At 44.3% G+C, this 22,510-nt stretch overlaps 1 long non-coding RNA gene across 1 annotated transcript; it reads right to left on the reverse strand.

Moving 5' to 3' along the window:
• Nucleotides 1-5,316: 5,316 nt before the first annotated feature.
• Nucleotides 5,317-6,065, reverse strand: LOC146425324 (uncharacterized). Its single transcript, XR_014846471.1, has 3 exons — nt 5,848-6,065; nt 5,565-5,656; nt 5,317-5,364 (listed from the first exon to the last, which is right to left on the reverse strand). It is a non-coding gene; the product is annotated as an uncharacterized LOC146425324 (long non-coding RNA).
• Between the last annotated feature and the right edge of the window lie 16,445 nt (nt 6,066-22,510).

Here is a 22,510-nt window from a genome sequence, read left to right on the forward strand (position 1 = left end):
TACCTGCTTCTGCTGTAACTAATATCAAACAATACCCTATCCCTCTGTCTTTGTTTGAAAGACAGGTGTCTGTTAAGGAAGGTGGGAACCTCCCTTAGAATAGAGAATGTGACCCCCTTACCCTCTGAATTATTATAACTTTGAAATCAAGGGCTTTCAGGCAAAAATATGGGAAAAGGAAAAACAGCTCTTTACTAGTATCTATAACGAGGCAGACAAGCAACAACAGTAGCAACAAAAAATGAAACCAGAAAACTCGGTGGCAGCTTTCTCTGGGCTGCCAGGCACTTTCCCGTTTGGTGCACTTACAGTCACAGTCAGCAGGGGCGCTGTTGAGCTCCCAGCCGAGCAAGGCAGGTGCGATGACTCCCGCGCAGCTGCAGGGGGCGCTGAGGTCGGCTCCTTGTCTCACGTGGATAATGGCGGACAGGCCGGACAGTAAGATGGGGTGCAGGAAGCTCAAAAGCAGCAAACTGGAGCAGCAGGGATGGCCGGGCTAGCAAGCGAAAGGTGGCAGAAACTCCGCAGTTGTGGCAGAAGCCGCAGTTGTGGCAGAAGCTGCAGTGCGTTCCACCAGGCAGGGGCGCGGGGCAGTGACAGCCGGGCCCCTCCGCAGCAGCTGTGAATGCAGCCGGGGAGACGTGCATTCCGGGAGGGGGAAGAGGGCTGGAATACCATGCTTTTTCCCAAACGAAGGCTCACCCAGCAAGGAAGAGAAGGCAGTGCAGAGCCGGGCTTTCTGCGGTTGCGGCGAAAGGAAGACAGCAGCTTTACTGTTCCCCCTCTGGTGCCCAGCGAGCTAGTGAAGTTACCAGTGGCCATGTGCTCCCCTCACCACACCTTGGCTACATCTTTTGTCTCTTAAGTATCTAGTCGTTGGTTTCCTAGCAACAGAATGGAGAAAATCCCCCAACCTCCCACACCCTCCTGCAGCCAAAAAAAGGATAGATGAAGTAATTACAAATTTAGAACAAAGGGGCATTATATTTCAGACGCATTCTGCTTACAATTCTCTTTTTTGGCCGGTGAAAAAAGCAGGTGAGAGCTGATATGGGACCACTCACTGCACCTGTCCCAAAAATTGCAAACCTCGCTACTATACTGCAGGCATCTGCACATAAATGGATGGCAGTTTTGGATATAAAAGACACGGTTTTTATGGTCCCACTTCAGGCAGAAGATAAACCCAAATTTGCATTTACTTGGGAAGGAACACAATACATCTTCAATCACCTGCCCCAAGGGTATAAGCACTTACCCAGGATAGCACACAATACTTTAGCTGAACTCCTTCAACAAATAAAAATTCAGGAAGGAGTACAGATTTATCAGTATGTTTATAATGTGTTGTTAGGAGGTGAGAAAGAAAGTGCAGTAAGAACAACAGCACAGGACATAAGGAATAGATTAAATGAAGAGGGTATAGAAGTGCCTCCCAGGAAGGAGGGAGGAGTGTGGGGAAGGTATTCTTAAGATTATTTTACCTCTCATTTTCCTGCTCTGATTTTGATTCACAATAAATTCAGGTTATTTTCCCAATACAAGTCTGTTTTGCCTATGATGGTAACTGGTGAGTGATCTCTCCCAGCCTTTATCTCGACTCATGAATCTTTGTTATATTTTCTCTCCCCGTCCAGCTGAGAAGGGGAGTGATACAGCGGCTTTGGTGGGTGTCTGCCATCCAGCCAGGGTCAACCCACTACATATGTATATAAAATATAATCAAAAGAGGAATTTGAAATTTTTACATAAAATATTAAAAGTATAAATTTGTGTGGTGGTTTAACCTTGGCTGGATGCCAGGTACCCACCAAAGCCGCTTTATCACTACTGTAATATATGCAGGTATGATTCATGTCAAGAAATAAAACATCTCAAATTAGCCCTAGAAACAATTAGCAACAAAGACTGCTATGAGGAGTAAGGTTGTCCTTATAAGAAATAAACCGAGACTCAAAGATAGGATTTTCCTTATAGAGCATGGAAAGATACCAGACTGTATTGATACTTTTTAGAAAATGAAGTTTCTGTAGTTGAGTTATAGAAATTGTGCTGTAACTGCCTTTTAGCCCACCTGAGTTTGACCCCCCTTTTTCCTAGCTTTTGCTTGCTCTGTAGTTTTTAGAACCCCTAGTAACAGCAAAGACGCAAGCGCAAAAGGACCATCCTCTTTACGACCCCCAGCAACAGACCCCAGCAACAGCGAACGCAAGCGCAGAAGACAGAGCATGACGTAAAACTCAGGAATTCAGAGGAGTGGGAATTTCTGAGAAACGAAACTAAAAACTGTATAAAAAGGAGGAGTTTTAAACCGAAGGTGTGCTTTGTCTGTGGAGCAGAGACTCCTAGGCACATCCAGCGCTGCTTTGCTTATTGCCTCCAGCCTTATATTCTAAATTCTGAATTTTAATAATCATTGCTATTTTGTAATCTGCTTTATATAAAAATTTTGCTACTAAATTTTCGATTGACTCGTTTTCATTTATAACAATTTGGTGACCCCTACATGATGCAGGAAATTTAGCCTTGGGGCTTTTTACTTCTCAGGGCAAAGGGTGCCCTTACCCCATTTTTGGGTAGCCCCGGGGAGGACGAGCCCTGGTAGATATCCAGTAACACACGAAATGTAGAGGCAATAACCAAAGAAAAAGAGCTCCCTAAAAAAACTGCAGTAATTGGCTATACGAAATTCTTGTGCACGGAGACCCAAAAGGATTACAAAATTTGGCTAATTCTCTGAAGAACGAAGAAGAACTTCAGAACGTGAAGGAACGGGTACCCGGGCTCCTCTGGTGCAGAGTGGGTGGCCCGCCAGTATTCATGCATGGACCGTCAGAGAAAAGGTGCTGTAAGTAACCGGCGGGGGGCAGTGAGAGCCACAGTGGTCAGTAAAGTGAGGTAGGGATTAGAGGGATCTGGATCCACAGAGATATCTAGGAAAGGGAAGAATTCACAGAAAAGTCCTAGGAATCAAGTGGTTGGACCTAGGGCTCTGGTATTTCTTACCAATAGCTATGTGGAAAGTGAGGTAAGATACCGTTTAAGAGTGTCTGAGGTCTAGAGAGTTGTGCTCTCTCCAGAAAAAGAGAAGGAAGGATCCAAAGGGGGATCCTAAGGGAAAGAAAGCAAGTATTCCTTACCAAGAGCAACGGCTGTGTCACTCTCAAAGAAATCTCTGGGTGTCTGGAGCCTGGAGAGTTGACTGCGTCCTCTCCAGGACCCCCAGGCATTTGACGTGAGGGAGCCGGGGTCTTTCCAGGGCAGCCACCTGGGAAACCCAGAGTTTAATTAGGAAGTCTGTGTTTACAGAGCTCGAGGAAGTCTGTGTTTACTCAGTGCATGTGTTTGTGAAGCTCCACTGTTGTGTGCATGTCGGAAGAGTAACTGTTTGTGTGAGTGTTTGATTTTTCTTTTTGTGTGAGAGAGTGAGTTTGCAGTTATGTTAAAATTTTGTGTGTTTTGTCTTAACTATTTTTATTAATTATAGTTCAATTTAAATTGACTATATATAGTTATTTGATTTAGATTTGATTTGGTTTAATTTTAAATAATATTAATTGATTTCCTTTGGGTTGAGTTGCTCTAGTTCTGTTTAATTGTATTTGGTTAGTTTTAGTTATTTTACTAGATTTTTGTTAGTTTCAATTGGTTTTGGTTAGTTTGGCTTTGATTGGTTTTGGTTGGAGTTTAGGAAAAAAGAAATCAAAGAGGGAGTATCAGTTCCCCTAAACACCAGGGACTTTAGACAATTTAAAAAGGAAATGGAAAATTTATTAAATGATCTCATAAGGGTCTCAGAGGAAATAGATCAACTTTTGGACCCCAACATCTATGCGAGAGATGAAATGCAATTCATTTTAAAATTATTGCTTACAGCTGTTATAATAATAATTAAAACAGCTGAGAGGCGAAATTGGGACCAGCAACCTCAGCAGAACCCGGCTGCCGATCACGAAAGGCAAAATCAGAGGCCCAAAAAGAATAATCAAAATCCACAACATAAGCAAGAACAAAATATCAATAAACCTTTTAGTGAACATCAAGGAAAGGATGAAGGTCTTCAAATGTGTTCTGAAGAAACCCAGTTTGTAGCAAACTCCTGGAAAGACAGAAAGGAACTAAGAAAGTTGAGAGACTGGCTAGACGAGGGGTTAGATAAAGCACAGAAAGTTCACAGAGAGATGAGGAAGAGCAAAAGTCTAAAGATGGGAAGTTAGTTGTAGAAGTAAAGGGGGCTAAAAGAGAGGAAATTCCAGGGAGGCAAGGAGAACCGAAAAGACGAGATGAACCCACGAAAAGGGTATTGCAGAAGAAGCCAGGTCAGGAAATTGTATGCTACTATTGTAGAGAGAAGGGACATCGGAAGCAAAAATGTCTAAGAAGAAAACGTGATGAGAAGGCACTCAAAGAAAAATAGAGATGTCAAAAGGTATATTAGGGACAGGACCATCATATGAACCTCTGATATGAGCCCTTGATAAAATTAAAAATGAAGCCCTTAGGCAAAGGAAGTAAAGTTGTGTGTGTGTGCCAGCAAAATAGTTATGTGTGAGTGCTGGTGAAAGTCAAATTTGTTTTTGTGTGTGTCAAATTAGGGGTTTTTTTTTGTGTGTGTGTCAGTTTGTTTTTGTGGTGTTAGCAAAAGGCCGTGCGGAGGTGCTGAGAGAGAGCAGGTCTCTCCCCCGAACCCCCCCCCCCCCCCCCCGTGCGGGCGGCTGTTGGCGAGCTCCCTGCTCCCAGAGTGGGCAGTTGCAGCCCGCTCTCCTTTGGCTGAGGCCGCTTTTTCAGAGTGGTGGGCGGTGGCCAGGAATGAGGGAATCGCCAGTTTTGATTATTGAATTGTATTAGATTCAAATTGTATCTGGTTAAAATTTATTTCAGTTTAAATTTAATTGATTTTAAATTAGTTTGTTATTTGATTTTAACAGAATTTTGATTAGTTTTTGGACAAACTTTAAAGAAATTGTTAAATTAATTTATCCCATTTAGAATTACACAATGAATACTATATGTGGATGACTCGACTTGATACCAATGAGTAAATTAAAGATTTGAAAAGTATAATTAATTTATTAAATTGTTAAAGAGAAAAGGACTAAAAGTATTAAGAGTTTAAACTACAATTTACAGAAATTGATACAAAATATTTAAGCCATTGATTTTTATTCAGTTTAAGTTTATTTCAATTGAGGTTTTGTTGCTTTTAATTGATTTTAAGTTGTTTTGGTTAATTTTGGTTGGTTTTGGTATTAGTTTATATTGGCTAATTTTAATTAGTTTGCAATTTTTAAACTAAAATCTAGAGGTTTCATGTTATTAGCAAACAGGAATGATAAAAAGAAATTTTAGAGTTGATCACACCAACTAAAAACGTAAAGATATCATTCCACGCTTTGGTTTAATAAATACTATAAACTTTGATCAGGGCACTCATTTTACATCCAGAATAATAAAGAATTTAGCTGAAGCCTTAGAGACATGGTGGGACTACCACACCCCATAGCATCCACAAAACTAAAGCAGAGTGAAAAAAGAATGAAAAGTACCCTAAAGGCTCATCTTACTAAAAGGTTATGGGTCAAGTGCCTTCCTTTGGCTCTGTTGAATATCAGAAAGGGGCTACTAACTTAAAGCATTCCTCTGGAATTTATAATACCTAAAATAAAACCAGGTGACAAAGTGTTAACAAAAAAAAAAAATCCATGAAAAGAAACATCTCTAACCCCATGTTGTAAAAGACTTTTTCTAGTTCTTTAACTGCAGAGACAGCGAGTCAAACAGCAGAAAAAGATGGACACATGTATTCCGAGTAAAAAGACCAATTCAAACTAAAAACTAGATGGTTACCTCCGTTCCTAGAGAGCTGAAGTTACAACTCCAGAAGGAGAATTGGCATCGAGTCGCCGGGATCTCCTGTTTAGAGGATGAATGCCCTTGTTATTCCTTTGTTTGTATAATATCTTGTTATTCCTTCGTTTGTATAATATCTTGTTATTCCTTTGTTTGTATAGTTATTGCCACTTGCCTTTATTATTGCTTTAGTATGCATACCTTTATTTGTATAATTTGTCATTACTACACAGAGAAGTGGTATTACCATTGCAGAGGAGGCTACCCACCAAAAGGATTATGTAGAAGATGTATAAAAGAAAAACATTACATTGCTCAAAATATTTTAAAAGATGCAGTAAAATTAGGGATAATAGATTCCCCACAGAGGTGGGAACTATTTATCCAAAAAGTAAAAGATAAATTGGACAAAAAGGCTGAAATAATAAAAATAAAGTGCAAGTTGAGAAATCGGGTACCCTGTAACTCCCGGTAAAAGCAAAGGCTTGGGATGCTTTCAAGCTAAGGTGCATGAAATACAATCTACAGTACGGAGCCCCTGAAGACTATCCTTGCTGTTGAGAAGATGGATTACCCCGCCGCTGGAAGCAACCCAGTGGAGCGGAGGAGACAGAGGGATACTGAGTGGTGGGGCGTAACCATACTCGTAGTTATGCTAAGTCTCTTCAGACAAGGAGTACAGGGATCCCCATACTCACCTGCATATTCAAAATGCCTTCAACCCGTCTTCCGAGGGTACAGAAAAGGGTACGAACAAGTCCTGGCCTTTCACACCTGTATGAATGCAAAATGCTATGACCATAGGGAACTTCAACCCTGCTCCCTTTTGGGATATGATTTGTGGGTAGCATGAAATAAGCAATTTGTAACTACCCATGCCTGAATGAGAAATAGTTATGGTTATAGTAGCTTCCCCTGCCCCAGAGGAGAAGAATACATTTGTCTTACCAGATCAGGAATGTGGGGTTATTCGGATGGAGGGGGCATTCAAGACCAATATAAAGAGGACTTAGTTAAAAATGTTATTACTCACTTAAAAGCCCAACCTTGACCCTCAAAACCAGAGTCAAATTTATATACAGAATTAAGAGACACATTAGAAAACTCAGACTTGAAAAGACTTGAAACAGAGAACAAACCTATTCGTAAGCCTTATGCAAAACATAGCTAGAAAATTAAAGGTTACTTCCAGCTGAATTTGTGGAGGGCCCCAAATGGCTGAACAGTGGCCCTAGAGAGGTAAAAAATTAGAACCAATGTAATTATTAATTTGGAATAGAACGCATAGATCTAGTGAAAACAGACCTGACGGGTGGATCCTCAGCCATGAAGCAGTGGGGCAATACTGTATAACTAGAAAAAGAAATCAATTTGAAAAGAACCCCGGAAGCACCCCCTGTAAAATGGTATTAACCACTAACTTCACGAAAAGCATAGCGTATTGGTGGCCCAAACCTCCCCAAGTATGTTGGTTAGTGAATTGTACTAATGAAGTTATATGCTACAAAAATGAGACAAATGCCAATCCTTTTAAAAAGAGTGACTGATCTAAAAATATTTTGGGAAAAACCTAGAAATAATAAGATAGAGTGGAAAGCATCAGATGATTATATAAGATTTGTAGTAAGAAAGCATACACTAAACTGCCTAGCAATTAGAAGGCAACCTGTACCATAGGAATTATATAACCAGCATTTTTTCTGTTGCCCAAACATAAAAGGGACTCTTTAGCAAGACCTCTATATGAAACCCTAAGTGGGGAAAAACACAGCATCAAAATTGGAGGGACCCAAAAATGAGGTGATGAGGAATGGCCTCCGGAAAGAATAATTGAATATTATGATCCAGCAACTTGGGCCCAAGATGGCAGCTGGGGTTATCGGACCCCCATTTATATGCTAAACCGAATAATTTGACTACAGGCAGTTGTTGAAATTGTAAGTAACCAATCATCTGATGCCCTGAAATTAATTGCTAGACAGTTAACTCAAACTAGGGTAGCAGGATATTGAAATAGATTAGCACTAGATTACTTATTGGCAGAAGAAGGGGGAGTCTGTAGAAAGTGGAATACCTCAGAATGCTGTCTGCAAATAGATGACAATGGACAAGCAATTATGAAAATTGCAGATGAGATCACAAAACTCACACATGTATGCGTTCAGAAGTAGAATTCAATCTTGAACAGTGACTGGTGAGACCAATTATTTAGAGGAGTTTAGTAGAAAGGAAATAGAATCCTTTTACTGTGTAGCCTAACAAGACTGTTGTTTTTACCATGTTTAATTCCATGCCTTATCAGGATAATCCACTCTACAGTCCAGAGCATGCAAATAGCGGCTATGCCCATAGACCCAGAAAAGCAACCTTTGGGAAAACATCTAAACTAAGAACAGAAGAAACTTTAATATTACAAGCTGCAGTGCAAGCCACTAAAAAGGGAGTTTTAATTTTAAATTCTAAATTTTAACAAGACACGAATCAATGAATTATCAAGAAGAGAAGTGGGGAATTGTAATATATGCAGGTATGATTCATGTCAAGAAATAAAACATCTCAAATTAGCCCTAGAAACAATTAGCAACAAAGACTGCTATGAGGAGTAAGGTTGTCCTTATAAGAAATAAACCGAGACTCAAAGATAGGATTTTCCTTATAGAGCATGGAAAGATACCAGACTGTATTGATACTTTTTAGAAAATGAAGTTTCTGTAGTTGAGTTATAGAAATTGTGCTGTAACTGCCTTTTAGCCCACCTGAGTTTGACCCCCCTTTTTCCTAGCTTTTGCTTGCTCTGTAGTTTTTAGAACCCCTAGTAACAGCAAAGATGCAAGCGCAAAAGGACCATCCTCTTTACGACCCCCAGCAACAGCGAACACAAGCGCAGAAGACAGAGCATGACGTAAAATTCAGGAATTCAGAGGAGTGGGAATTTCTGAGAAACGAAACTAAAAACTGTATAAAAAGGAGGAGTTTTAAACCGAAGGTGTGCTTTGTCTGTGGAGCAGAGACTCCTAGGCACACCCAGCGCTGCTTTGCCTATTGCCTCCAGCCTTATATTCTAAATTCTGAATTTTAATAATCATTGCTATTTTGTAATCTGGTTTATATAAAAATTTTGCTACTAAATTTTCGATTGACTCGTTTTCATTTATAACACTACCCTCTTCAGCTGGACAGGGGAGAGAAAATTTATCAAAAAGTTCGTGAGTTTGAGGTGATTTAGGGTAAAATAGAAATTACTAATGTAAAAGAGCTAGAAGCTGGATAATAGTAATAATAATATTTTTAAACTGATTCAGAGAGCCAGAGATTGTATAATGATTTACTAAGATATGCCAGCTGCGATTCATTTATTATTTTCTTAATGAATATGTGCCTACTTGGTACCGGGGAGGATGAAGAAAGGAAAGCCAAGTAATTGAGAGAAACCACCAAGTGTAACCGAGCATCCTGCCCTTGGACCCCAGGACTGGTACGAGTTGGTTCTCAGGCTTGGACTAGGACCAAGGACCAAGGGAGCATGTGCAAGGGAACAGGGTGAACAGTTCATCATGATGAAGAGGAGGGAATCTGTCATAATTAATCATCGGGACCTTTCCCCACAATTAATTTGAAGACACTGCGCTTGCGCGAGCATATTTAAATGAACTTTGAACTCATTATAATACGAAGCGGGGATAGGTAATGAATATGTATAGGGGCTTTGTCTAACTTTATGCATATGTAATCTGTAACCTAATATAAACTTAGTGAAGTGCCGCTGAGGGTGTGCATGTCTTTCGAGGGGCTACCCCCCATGCACCCCAGCTGGAATAAACACATACCTACTTCATAACTATCTGAGTTGTGGAGTCAATTCCATGCTTCAGAGGGATGGATTAACTCCACAATTCAAATAGTTATGAAGTAGGTATGCGTTTATTACAGCTGGAGGTGCATGGGGCGTAGCCCCTCCAAAGGCATGCACACCGCAGCAGCACTTGGTTTATATTTATATTAGGTTAGAGATTACATATGGATTAAGTTACTGGATGCCTCTATACATATTCATTACCTATCCCCTCTTCGTATTATAATGAGCTCAAAGTTCATTTAAATATGCTCGTGCAGGCACAGTACCATTTGATTAATTGTGGGCAGGGGTCCTGGCGGTCGTGGAAAAAAGTTGGGAGAAAGTAACCAAAGTATTCTTCGGGATGAACTCTTCATCCTGTCTCCTTGCGCGTACTCCCTGTGTTCTTGGTCCATGTCCAAACCTCAGAGCTGACTTGAGCCAGTTCTGGGGTCCGAGAGCAAGATGTTCGGTCACAGCGACTAATTTTTATCAATTATTTGGCTTTTTTCTCTGTATCCTCCCTTTTGCTAGGCAGGCACAAAAATCATTAAACAAAGGATATATTATTTTCAGCAAGCAGCTTCCAGTAAATCGTTATCCAACCTGTAGCCTCCTAAATCAATTCAAGAAAATTATTATCCAACTTCTAGCCCCCTAAATCAAGTTGAGATAAGGACCGGGAGATTACTCACTGATTACTGCCACAGGCAAACAGCCTCGACTTTGGGAAATCAATTTAATTTATTACAAATCAAATCAGAGACAAATGAACCCAAATCTGAAAATACCTTTCTCCCCAGGCTTACCTTTATTCCTGATTGTCAGGAAAATTAATCCACAAACTCCGGAGGTTTATGTCCAAAAAGGAGGCAGAAGAGCCCTGTAACTATTCATGAATAAAGGGAGAGGTCATGGGCATTTCCCATGGGGTCTCTCAAATTGCTAGAGGGCACAGCCTTTTTTTATCTTGCTTTCCCAGTCGCAAGTTCCCTCTCCCTTTCCCCATTGGCTGAGGTACTTGAGAGGAACAGGCTTCCTGGAATACCTAATGCAGACCCCGCATAATATACATCCCCTTAAGGCAGACCCCCTTAATACACATCTCCCCTTTCTTCTTATGTCTCTGTTCTTGTAGTTTGTTAACACAGCCTTGGGTAAGTTAATTAGTTGAATTCCTATGGAAATCCTTCCCATTGTGTCTTCTATCTCTCAGTATTGGCCTTATCTTACCAGCAGACTCAGGTCTTATGAGCCATTTGTCTGTAAAGGCACTCCCTTATTCCTTTCACTGCTTCTCTACCTCCTCCCGCCAGACATGCAGGGAGATGGGAAATGGCGGGTTAGTCAGTTCATCTGTCATGGTTTAGGAATTATACTCCCCAATTCAGTACCCCCACCAAAACTCTCCAAACCACATGCTGCTCTGTCTTGCTCCCCCGCTTTCCCCCTCCCCCCTGCAGTGGGATGGAGAGGATAAATGGAGGCACAAAAGGTAAAGATCACAGATCGAGATAACAACAATTACTGGAAACAGCAATGAGATAAGAAAACAAACAGTAACAGCAACAATACTAATGACAGAAAGTACAAGAAAAACGATTCACAAGGAACACCCCCCCACACACAATTGACAATACCAGATGGCTCCCTATGCCATGTTTACTTGACCAGAAGGAACTCATTCCCCCTGGAAGAGAGTCCTTCTTTCCTCTGCCCCCAACAATGATATGAGGTTGTATACAATAACATCCAGGTCCTAGCCATGCCCACTCCTGGCTACTGCAAAAACTAACCCTGTCCTGGCCAGAACCAGGACATCATCAAATGTCATTTCTGTCACCACTTCCTCCTCAGGCAAAGGATTCCTTCCTCTGTTTCAGTGCGGGGTCCTTCTCACAGGAGAGTCTTCCATGAACTCCAATGTGAGTCCTCCCAATGGGGTACAATTCTTCATTAACTGCTCCAAAGTGGGTCACTTTTTCAGGGAGTGCAGTCTTTCAGGAGCAGGCTGCTCCAGCGTGGGTCCCCCAAAGAGTCACAAGTCATGCCAGGAAACCTGCTCCAGCATGGGCATCTCTTTTCACAGGTCCACAGCTCCTTCCAGGATGCTGCTTCTGTGTGGGCTTTACATGGGGTTACAGCCTCCTTCAGGTTTCTACTTGGCCCAATGTAAGGTCCTCCAAGGGCTTCTCCACTGTTCTCCCCCATGGACTGCAAGGGCACAGCTGCCTCACCATGGGCTGCATGGGAATCTCAGTTTTGGCATCTGGAGCACCTCCCCCCCCCCCCCCGCCCCCGCTTCACTAACCTTGGTTTCTGCAGAGTTGTTCTTCTCACACTTTCTCACTCCACAATTCTCTGCAATTACTTCTGCCCAATAACTTTTTTTCTTCTTCTTAAATATATCACAGATGCATTTCTGCCATCACTAAAGAGAGAAAAAGACAGAAAGAAAGAGAGAAAGAGAGAAAGAGTAAGAGAGAAAGAGGTAAGAAAGTGAGTAAGAGAGTAAGTGTAAGAGAGTAAGAGTGAAAAAGAGATAAAGATGGAAAAAGAAAATGAGAAAGAGAAAGAGAAAACAGAGAACGAGAAAGAGAGAGAGAAAGAAAGAAAAAGAAAGAAAGAAAGAAAGAAAGAAAGAAAGAAAGAAAGAAAGAAAGAAAGAAAGTAAGTAAGTGATTTAGGGGGGCTAGAAGTTACTAATTTAGGGGAACTAGAAGCTGGATAATAATTTTTTTGAACTGATTTAGAAGGCCAGAGATTGGATAATGATTTACTAAGATTTGCTTGCTGAAGGCAATGTATCATTTGCTTAATGATTTTGTGCCTACCTAGTAACAGGGAGGATATAAAGAAGAAAGCCAAATAATTGAGAAAAACTACTGAGTGTGACCGAACATCCTGCTCTCAGACCCCAGAACTGGTACAAGTTAGTTCTAAGGCTTGGACTTGGACCAAGAACCAAGGGAGCATGGGCAAGGGAACAGGGTGAAGAGTTCATCCTGAGGAAGACTACTAACTTAATCCCTCATTTATCTTCGGGACCCTCGCCCACAATTAATCTGTGACACTGCGCTTGCACAAACATATTTAAATGAACTTTGAACTCATTATAATATGAAGCGAGGATAGGTAATGAATATGTATAGGGCATTGTGTAACTTTATGCATATGTAACCTGTAATTTAATGTAAACCAAGTGAAGTGCTGCTGACGGTGTGCATGCCTTTGGAGGGGCTACCCCCCATGCACCCCAGCTGGAATAAATGCATACTACTTCATAACTATTTGAGTTGTGGAGTCAATCCGCACCTCAAAAGAAAGGAAGAACAGAGAAAGAGAAAGAGAAAGAGAAAGAGAAAGAGAAAGAGAAAGAGAAAGAGAAAGAGAGAAAGAGAGTAAGAGAGAGAGAAAGAAAGAAAGAAAGATTGTCGTAGTTCACCTCTTGTTGGAGGTTAGGATTTTTTCTTTTTTTTTTTCTTTCTCTTTGGGAATTTTCTTCAGTTTTGTCAGGGGTTGAGTACCTTTGGAATTTCTTCCCATTCCTGTTACTAAGCAACAAATAGTTGGGTGTTTTAGGGCTATCAAGTCTTTTGTAAAAGACAAAAGGTGTGCTTGGGAGGGGACGGTAAGGGAAGAGCCAGCCCTGGGAACACTCTCTTGTGGTTCGGACGCTGAGGGGAGAGGCTGCTCTCTTTGCTTTCCAGCTGCTGCCGGAGGAAATCCAACTGTGCCCTGTTTTTCTTTTCTCCTGGCTGGGTGAGCTTTGATTCAACTTTTCTTCCCACTGGGAAGGGCACGTTTCCCCGGGCTGTGTTTTCCCGCAGCTGCTGCCGGGAGAGTCCGACTGCCTCTGCTGCCTGCCCCTGCCCTCTGCCGCACGAGACTGCGGCGTCTGCTGTGACTGCAGAGGTCCCTGCTACCTCGCTGCTAGCTGGGAGGGAGCTGGCGCCCACCCCTGCCTCCCTGCTTTCTGCCGCTCCGAGCTGCCTGGCTGCCTGCTTTCTCAGCCTGCTCGCCATCATCCAGCTGCCTGAGGCTGACCTGACCCTGCGCCACAGCGCCACCTGCAGCCGCTCAGGAGTCATCACACCTACCCTGCCCGGCCGGGAGCTCAAATGCGCCACCTGCAGCCGCTCGGCAGTCATCGTACCTGCCCTGCCTGGCCGGGAGCTCAACAGCGCCCCTGCTGGCTGTGACCGTGATCACACCACACGGGAAAAGGTTCGGCAGTTCACAAGTCATCTGCTATTGGTTTCTGCTTCTAGTTGTGGTTGCTATTATTGTTATTGCTTGTTTATAATGTCTTGGATTGATGTTATGATAATCCTTTATCCCCTATCGTTGGCTTATATGCCCAAGAAAGAAAAAATGTGTAAAAATGTGTGGTCCTGTCTCTTTAACTACACCCAGCCGAAGAAAAAAACGCGGGTTGTTTTGAAAACATTTTCCCCAAGCCTCGCTCCGGAGGAAGATTCGTCGCCTGGCAGAAACTGCGTGCTGGACGAGGGTCAGAGTGAGCTCTGTTCCCGTTTTTTTTCCCATTTTTTCTTTTTCCTCGTTTGGACCCCTTCTCTTCGATCTGCTTTGCCACCCGGAAACCCAAGAGAGCCAGAGGACAGCAGAGCTCTCCAGGGAGCTCCAGCCGGCCCCAGAGTAGGGGGCGAGGAGGAGAGGGACTGCGTCTGAGAAAAGGACTTTTTAATCAGGTTGAATAACTCCTTTTCCCCTTAGTTTTCCCCTTCCCCCTGTGCCTTGCAGGGCACTCTGCGTGGTTTTGTCAAATAAATAGTTTTTTCTTCACTTCTGTTATAAATAGAGCCTCATTATCCAATCAGAGACGTAGATCCAATTAAAGAATTTATTAATTAAAAAAAGCAAGCGGATATCAGTCAAGACAGCGCTGGACGGGCAGAGGTTCAAGCATACCTCTATGCACGGCGCCCCGGCTTACAGAGAGCGAACTTTTATAATCCTTTGTAACTCACTCCCTCCGTATGCCTTGATTGGTGTCCCTTCATGAATCCTTGATTGGCTGCTGAGTCGTCTAGGCTGTCGTGCTCTGCGTTGAGTGGTTGTTACTGGGCCTCCTGGGATGGCCTCACCGTGGGGGTTGCACAGGACTCTTGGTAGGGGGAGGTTTTATGGCCCCTGAGTGAAATTCCTTTTGTATCTGTCCCGTGGGGGTTGGGCAAATGCCGCTTGCAAGCATCCTGTGGGGGTTGCAGAGCCACCAGCCCGCCCAAGTACATTGGTTTAAAGCAAGAATCGTTTCCATAACAGCAAAAAGAAAAATAAATGGAAAGGCAACCTAAGGCCTATCACCCTTTTCAAATAGTTCATGAACTAAACTGATTGTAATTTATCACAACTTCCATCTAAGAGGTTCTGTTGTGAGTGGGAGAGGGGTGTCGGAGCCCTTCGCTCTCAGAGGAGAGAGTCTTATCATTAACCCGGGACAATAGATACTAGTAAAGAACTGATATTCCTTTTTCCCCATACCTTTGCCTGAAAGCCCTTGATTTTTCAAAATTAAATAATTCGGAGGGAGGGGGAAAAAATCACATTCTCTGTCCTAGGGAGGGTTCAACCTCTCTTGGCAGACACCTGTCTTTCAAACCAAGACAAGTTTGTTGTTAAGGGGTGATGACGACTGGTACATAAGACAAAAAAAGTCACCAAAGTTGGGGGAAAAAGTGCAGCTGTCTACCCTCTTGCCGGAGGGCCTTTCTCTTGGGAAGGGCAGAGATACCACGAGATTTTTGCTGGGGGGTGAGGGACTGGGGTTGGCTCCTAGCTCTCTCTCGCTCTTGGGATCAGAGGGAATGGTCGAGCTGCTGCTTACCACTGGGAGAATTCACTGCCACCACCAGAGCCCAGCCGTGTACTGCCCCTTCTCTACTGTGGGTGAGCCTTTGCTCGGAAGAACAGCTGTTGAACTGGGACCTTATTAACACCCGATCTCAATGGAAAGAACACTCATCATCTATTTGGGTGCCTCAGGGGAAAACCTCCCCTCCCACTTCCTGGAGGGTGCGTATCCCCTGCTGCAGGCGGCAGCTGCTATGGACAAGCCTGGCTGCCGCTGCCCAGCCCTGCTGTTTTCTGCCGCTGCCTTGGGCTTTTTCGCTACACTCTAACCCAGCACCCCATGTCCGCCCAACTCTCGTAGCTCCTGCTAAGGCTGCCGAGTTTTCTGTTACATTTTGTGTGCCACCCTGGAGGTGTGCCTGCCTCTGCCGTTCCAGCTGCCACTCCAAGGTTCCTGCTACAGCCCATTTCACCATCCGGACCACCCGCCACTCCCATGTGAGAGAGACTCGGCTGAGCTCTCATCACAGCACCCCCTGCAGCCACGGGGGAATCATCACACCTAGCCTGTCCAGCTGGGAGCCCCACAGTGCTCCTGGCGGCTGTGACCATAACTACACCAAAGGGGAATGTGCTTGACAGCCAAGAGAAAGCTGTTACTGGGTTTCTGGTTTTGTTTGTTGTGATTCATCCCAATTAAACCTGGAGACACTTCAGAGACCAAGTCAGAGAAGTGGGTATTTGCTTTATTCAGTGCACTGGATGTGTGGAGAATTCTCTCCGCCAAACACACACACCTCAGTACCTCCAAAGGCACAGTGTTATAGGTAAAATTCATGAATATTCATTACATTCTCCAGGATAGGAGTGGTTATACAAATTACTTCTCATAAATCATTAATATTATTAGCGATTTCTTGTGCTCAATGGCAAAAAGATTCCTTTTGCCCCCTTTTATCTTGATAAGATTAAGGGAATCCACAAGGCCAGAACTGTTATCAGCCTTCAGCCCTGGACAGGCACCGTGCTGGTGGAAGGGGCAAAAGCTCAAAGAAACAAGTATGGTTGAAGTGCAAATAGATTTGGGTTTTCTATTTGACCACTCCTTTCTCAATCCCCCCTTTTCTTTTTGTAATTTGTAACTATTTACAAATCTTGTATGTCGTGAAAGTAAGTACTTTTCTCTATTTAATATCGAAATTTGTACTTTTGCAATTGAACATAAGCATCGCAATTCCAAGCACATAATATCATATAACAATAACTACTATTGCAGACAGTAAATAACAATGCAATAACATAAATAACTATTACATACATTTGTTTAAGCTAGGATTAACATAATTGCAACAGTTTGTATTTATAACTGTGCATACTCTTTCTCCTCTGGCATATAGCAAATCTATACTTAATTGTGAGATGCTCTTAATCTTGATTTGCTGTGCTCTTATGGCATCTGCAGTGGCATTCATTATGGTCTCTACAGTGGCAGAAAGATTCTTCTTTAGTTCACTTACTCCGGGCCAGGGTATAAACCACCTGGCAAAGCTGTGAAATCTGGTGGGTCTATCTATTAGTATAAAAGTTCGGAGTAAGCCCTGTTAGTTGAGGAACAACACTAATATGGAGAGATACCGGTCTTATCGCACAGCAACCTTGCCATCCTAAGGGCAAAACTTTATGGGCACTGTGTTCATATATTTAATATCAACTCTGCCCTGGGGGCACTGGCTAACTCTTGGGCTTTGGTCTTACCTTAGTTTGATTTTTATTTTACATATTAGCTTCCCTATAGGTCTAGAATTTTGAGCAGTCATTTTGAAGAAAAAGAAGAAAGACAGAATTTATAGAAATTCTAAGAGGAATGTTAATATTTTGGCTTTCTTGGGCCTTCCATCCCTCAGCGGGTTTCTCTGGAGTCAGGGATGGGGAGAATGGAACACTGCCTCTGCTGTGTGCATGGCTGGCCCCACTATAGGGCTGGGCTTGGAGCTCTGTGCAGCACTGCCTCTGCTGTGTCCATGACTGGACCTCACTGCAGGGCTGGGATGCTCTGGGGGTGAGGTAAGGGGCAGTTCACTGTCTCACCAGGGCAAGGCCTGACCTGCTCCCTCCCCACACACACCATACACAGGCATCCTGAAGTGTCTCAGAGACATTAATCTTTTCAGTTTTTGGCAGCCCACATCATGGCTCCAGACAGTGATCAGGACCACTGATAGCTTTTCTTGCTTGTAAAATGGGGTACTTTTCTTCCCCACTTGGTGGAATTTCTAGCAAACAGAGCAGAAAGGAAAGAGAAAAGCATCATATGAATGGTAACTGCTCTTTTAAATTTAAAATCATCTTTTAAATTGCAGAGCCCAAAGCCTGGCAGATTGGTCCATGACTTTCAGCGATTTTTCAAAGGCAGTATTTTTTTTTGTGGGTCTTAGCATTCTCAAACAAAGGACAAACAAATATGCATGTAACAGCAACAGTTAGAAATGTGACAATTACTAATATTTAGTAGAATAGCTAGCCATCCTTTTGAAACCTTTTCATTTTAAAATAAAATTATTTTGTTATTATTATACTTCAATTTCGCAAATTTAGATTTAAGTCTGTAAGCTAATGCGGCCATTGTTTCATGTGCATGCATTAAAAAGGATATAGCTTTCTCTTTTTCTGGCTTATTTACCTCTTTGCATCTAAAGCCATATTTGCTATTACAATTATTACAAGGTTTTTCTAGGATAGCTGACTGTGGATAACACTGTTCTGGAAATACTGTCTTGGTTTGAAAACAAACCAGTGGGAGATCACAAGTCAAGATTGAAATTAAAAATAAGTGAAATAATACAAGGAAAAACACTGACAAAGTCAGATACAACCTAACACCCTGTTAGGGTGGTAGTAGCAGTCCAACTGAAGTAGTCCAGTTGAAGTGGTGATCCTGTGAAGGTCTAGTCTCCAGCTGAAGATCCAGTGGTAGCTCTGGTCCTCTGGGAACCCAGTAGACAGGGCTAGCTCAGGCAGTTCCAAGGCCAGGTTATTCCAGGTGGGAACACCTGGCTCCTCCCTCCTTGGCAGAGCATCTCACAATGGGATGAGATAAGTCCATGAGTCACACGGTGGGTCCCTGATGGCCCATTGCCTGTCATCCGGAGTGGGTCATTAGCAGGTGATAGCAGCTAACGGCCCACAGCTGGTGGTAATAGAATACTTAACTACATCTATATTGCAACCTAGGACATTATCCACCCCTTATTCTATTACCATCTACAGAGTTCTCACTCAAGATAAGGTCTCCTTGTGGTACACAACGGGTTTCCCCATCTGCCTTCATCACCCACCAAGTATAACCAGGTCCTTGGGCAAAAACCACTCCACGGATGGGTTTGCCTTTGCCTGAGGTGGGACTAATCCAAACAGTCTTTCCTAAGAGACCTCTTACGTGTACCACAGGGACTTTATCTCCATCCACTGTGTGCAAGGGTTTGGACTGGGCAGGACCGGCTCGATTGATAGAACCCCTTGTGTTAACCATCCAGGTGGCCTTTGCTAAGTTCAGTTCCCAATTTTTGAAGGTTCCCCCGCCAAGTGCCTTCAAAGTTGTCTTAAGTAGTCCGTTGCACCTTTCAACTTTCCCGGCAGCTGGTGCATGATAGGGGATGTGGTATATCCATTCAATTCTGTGCTCTCTAGCCCAGGTGCTTATGAGGCCATTCTTGAAATGGGTTCCATTGTCAGACTCGATTCTCTCAGGGGTACCATGTCTCCACAGGACTTGCTTTTCCAGACCCAAGATGGTGTTCCGGGCAGTAGCATGAGGCACAGGGTAGGTCTCTAACCATCCCGTGGTTGCTTCCACCATGGTCAACACGTAGCGCTTTCCTTGGCGGATTTGGGGAAGTGTGATGTAGTCAACTTGCCATACTTCCTCATACCTGTACTTTGACCATCGTCCACCATACCACAGAGGCTTCACCCGCTTGGCCTGTTTGATTGCAGCGCAAGTCTCACAGCTGTGGATGACCTGTGAGATGTTGTCCATGGTCAAGTCCACCCCTCGGTCACGAGCCCACCTGTATGTCGCATCTCTCCCTTGATGACCAGAGGCATCATGGGCCCAACGAGCTAGAAATAATTCTCCTTTGTGCTGCCAGTCCAGATCCACCTGTGACACTTCCCCCTTGGCAGCTCGGTCCACCTGCTCGTTGTTACGATGCTCTTCATTAGCCCGACTCTTGGGTACATGTGCATCCACGTGTCGAACTTTCACGGTCAGCTTTTCTGCCCGGGCGGCGATGTCCTGCCAAATCTCAGCGGCCCAGATGGGTTTTCCTCTGCGCTGCCAGTTAAGCCTTTCTCCAGCGATCTAACCATCCCCACAGTGCATTGGCTACCATCCAGGAGTCGGTGTAGAGATAGAGCCTTGGCCATTTCTCTCGTTCAGCAATATCCAAAGCCAGTTGGATGGCTTTAAGCTCTGCGACCTGACTCGATCCGCCTTGTCCCTCGGTAGCCTGTACAGCTTGTCGTGTGGGGCTCCATACTGCAGCTTTCCATTTCCGATCTGCGCCTACAATTCGGCAGGAACCATCGGTGAAGAGGACATAGCGTCTTTCACTCTCCGGCAGCTCGTTATACGGGGGTGCTTCCTCGGCACGTGCTACTTGCTCCTCTGCTTCTTCTGAAGATAATTTAAAAGTCTCACCTTCAGGCCAGTTTGTTATAATTTCCAGAATCCCAGGGCGATTTGGGTTTCCAATACGGGCGCGCTGTGTGATGAGGGCAATCCATTTGCTCCACGTGGCATCAGTGGCATGGTGGGTAGAGGGAACCCTTCCCTTGAACATCCACCTCAGCACTGGCAGTCGGGGTGCAAGGAGAAGTTGTGTTTCTGTGCCGATCACCTCTGAGGCGGCTTGGACTCCTTCGTAAGCTGCCAAGATTTCTTTCTCGGTGGGAGTGTAGTTGACTTCAGACCCTCTGTAACTTCGACTCCAGAATCCCAGTGGTCGACCTCGGGTCTCACCAGGCACCTTGTGCCAAAGGCTCCAGGACAGACCATGGCTCCCGGCTGCAGAGTAAAGCACATTCTTTACCTCTGGTCCTGTCCTGACTGGTCCAAGGGCTACCGCATGAGCGATCTCCTGTTTGATCTGGGTGAAGGCTTGCTGCTGTTCAGGGCCCCAGTGGAAATCATTCTTCTTGTGGGTTATGAGGTAGAGAGGACTCACGATCTGGCTGTACTCAGGGATGTGCATTCTCCAAAAGCCTATGGCGCCTAGGAAAGCTTGCGTCTCCTTCTTGTTGGTTGGTGGAGACATCGCGATGATCATATTGATGACCTCAGAAGGAATCTGACGCCATCCGTCTTGCCACTTTACTCCCAGGAACTGGATCTCTCGGGCAGGTCCCTTGACTTTGCTCTTCTTGATGGCGAAACCGGCTTCCAGGAGAATTTTGATGATTTTCTCTCCTTTCCCAAATACTTCCATTGCTGTGTCCCCCCACACAATGATGTCATCAATATACTGCAGATGTTCTGGAGCCTCACCCTTTTCCAGTGCAGCCTGGATCAGTCCATGGCAGATGGTGGGACTGTGCTTCCACCCCTGGGGCAGTCGGCTCCATGTGTACTGCACACCTCTCCAGGTGAAAGCAAACTGAGGCCTGCACTCTGCTGCCAGAGGAATGGAGAAAAAGGCATTGGCAATATCAATGGTCGCATACCACTTTGCTGCCTTGGATTCCAGCTCATACTGAAGTTCCAACATGTCCGGTACAGCAGCACACAGTGGTGGTGTGACTTCATTCAGGCCACGGTAATCCACCGTCAGTCTCCATTCTTCACTGGACTTACGCACCGGCCATATAGGGCTGTTAAAGGGTGAGTGAGCCTTGCTGACCACCCCTTGGCTCTCCAGATCCCGAATCATCTTATGGATGGGGGCCACAGAGTCTCTGTCAGTGCGGTATTGCCGGCGGTGCACTGTTGCTGTAGCAATTGGTACCCGCTGTTCTTCAATTCTCAGTAGTCCTACAGCAGACGGATTATCTGAGAGACCAGGCAGGGTATTCAGTTGTCTTATGTCTTCTGTCTCTACGGCTGCTATCCCAAAAGCCCAGCGATGTCCCTTCGGGTCCTTGAAATATCCACTCCTGAGATAATCTATGCCGAGGATGCATGGGGCGTCTGGACCAGTCACAATGGGGTGTTTCTGCCACTCATTCCCAGTTAAACTCAATTCAGCTTCCAGTACAGTCAGCTGCTGGGATCCTCCTGTCACCCCAGAAATAGAAATGGATTCGGTCCCCACATACCTGGATGGCATCAGGGTGCACTGAGCGCCGGTGTCAACCAAAGCCGCGTATCTTTGTGGGTCAGACGTGCCAGGCCATCGGATCCACACAGTCCAATAGATCCGATTATCCCTTTCCTCTACCTGGCTAGAGGCAGGGCTCTTCTAATCCTGTTTTTGGTGCACTATGTTCTTCTCCCGCAAATGTGTTCCTGAGGTTCCTTCAAGAGGATCAGTCATATTATCACTTCCATTCTGTCTGGAGTTCTGTCCACAAGAGACTGGGGCAGTGTTGTACCTAGATGAGCCTCCTGAGGTGGACGTTTCTTTTTTTAATTCACGTACCCGGGCTGCTAAGGAGGAGGTGGGTTTCCTATCCCACTTTCTCATGTCTTCCCCATGCTCCTGCAGGAAAAACCAGAGGTCACGTCGTGGAGTTTGTCTTCTTTCCCTGGCTGGAGTACGTCTGCTCCTGATGGCAGACACTCTGGTTGGTTTCGGTGTGGCATGGAAAAATCCTTCTTTGAGCTCTTTCTTTAGTTTCTGGTGGCTCTCTTCAATTAAGCTCCGGACTTGCGCAGCCAGGTTTGTTTCTACCGATGAGACCTGGGTGCGTAGTGGAGCGGTGACAGTGTCCTCGTAAATTCTCAGTTTGTTTGCTAACACACCCACCTTGTCTTCACCTTCCCTCCACTGCAGTGTTGCCAAGTAACGAGAGTAT

The sequence above is a fragment of the Lichenostomus cassidix genome, chromosome W (assembly GCF_008360975.1).
Source record: "Lichenostomus cassidix isolate B80296 chromosome W, HeHo_3.0, whole genome shotgun sequence".
Taxonomy (NCBI): Eukaryota; Metazoa; Chordata; class Aves; order Passeriformes; family Meliphagidae; genus Lichenostomus; species Lichenostomus cassidix.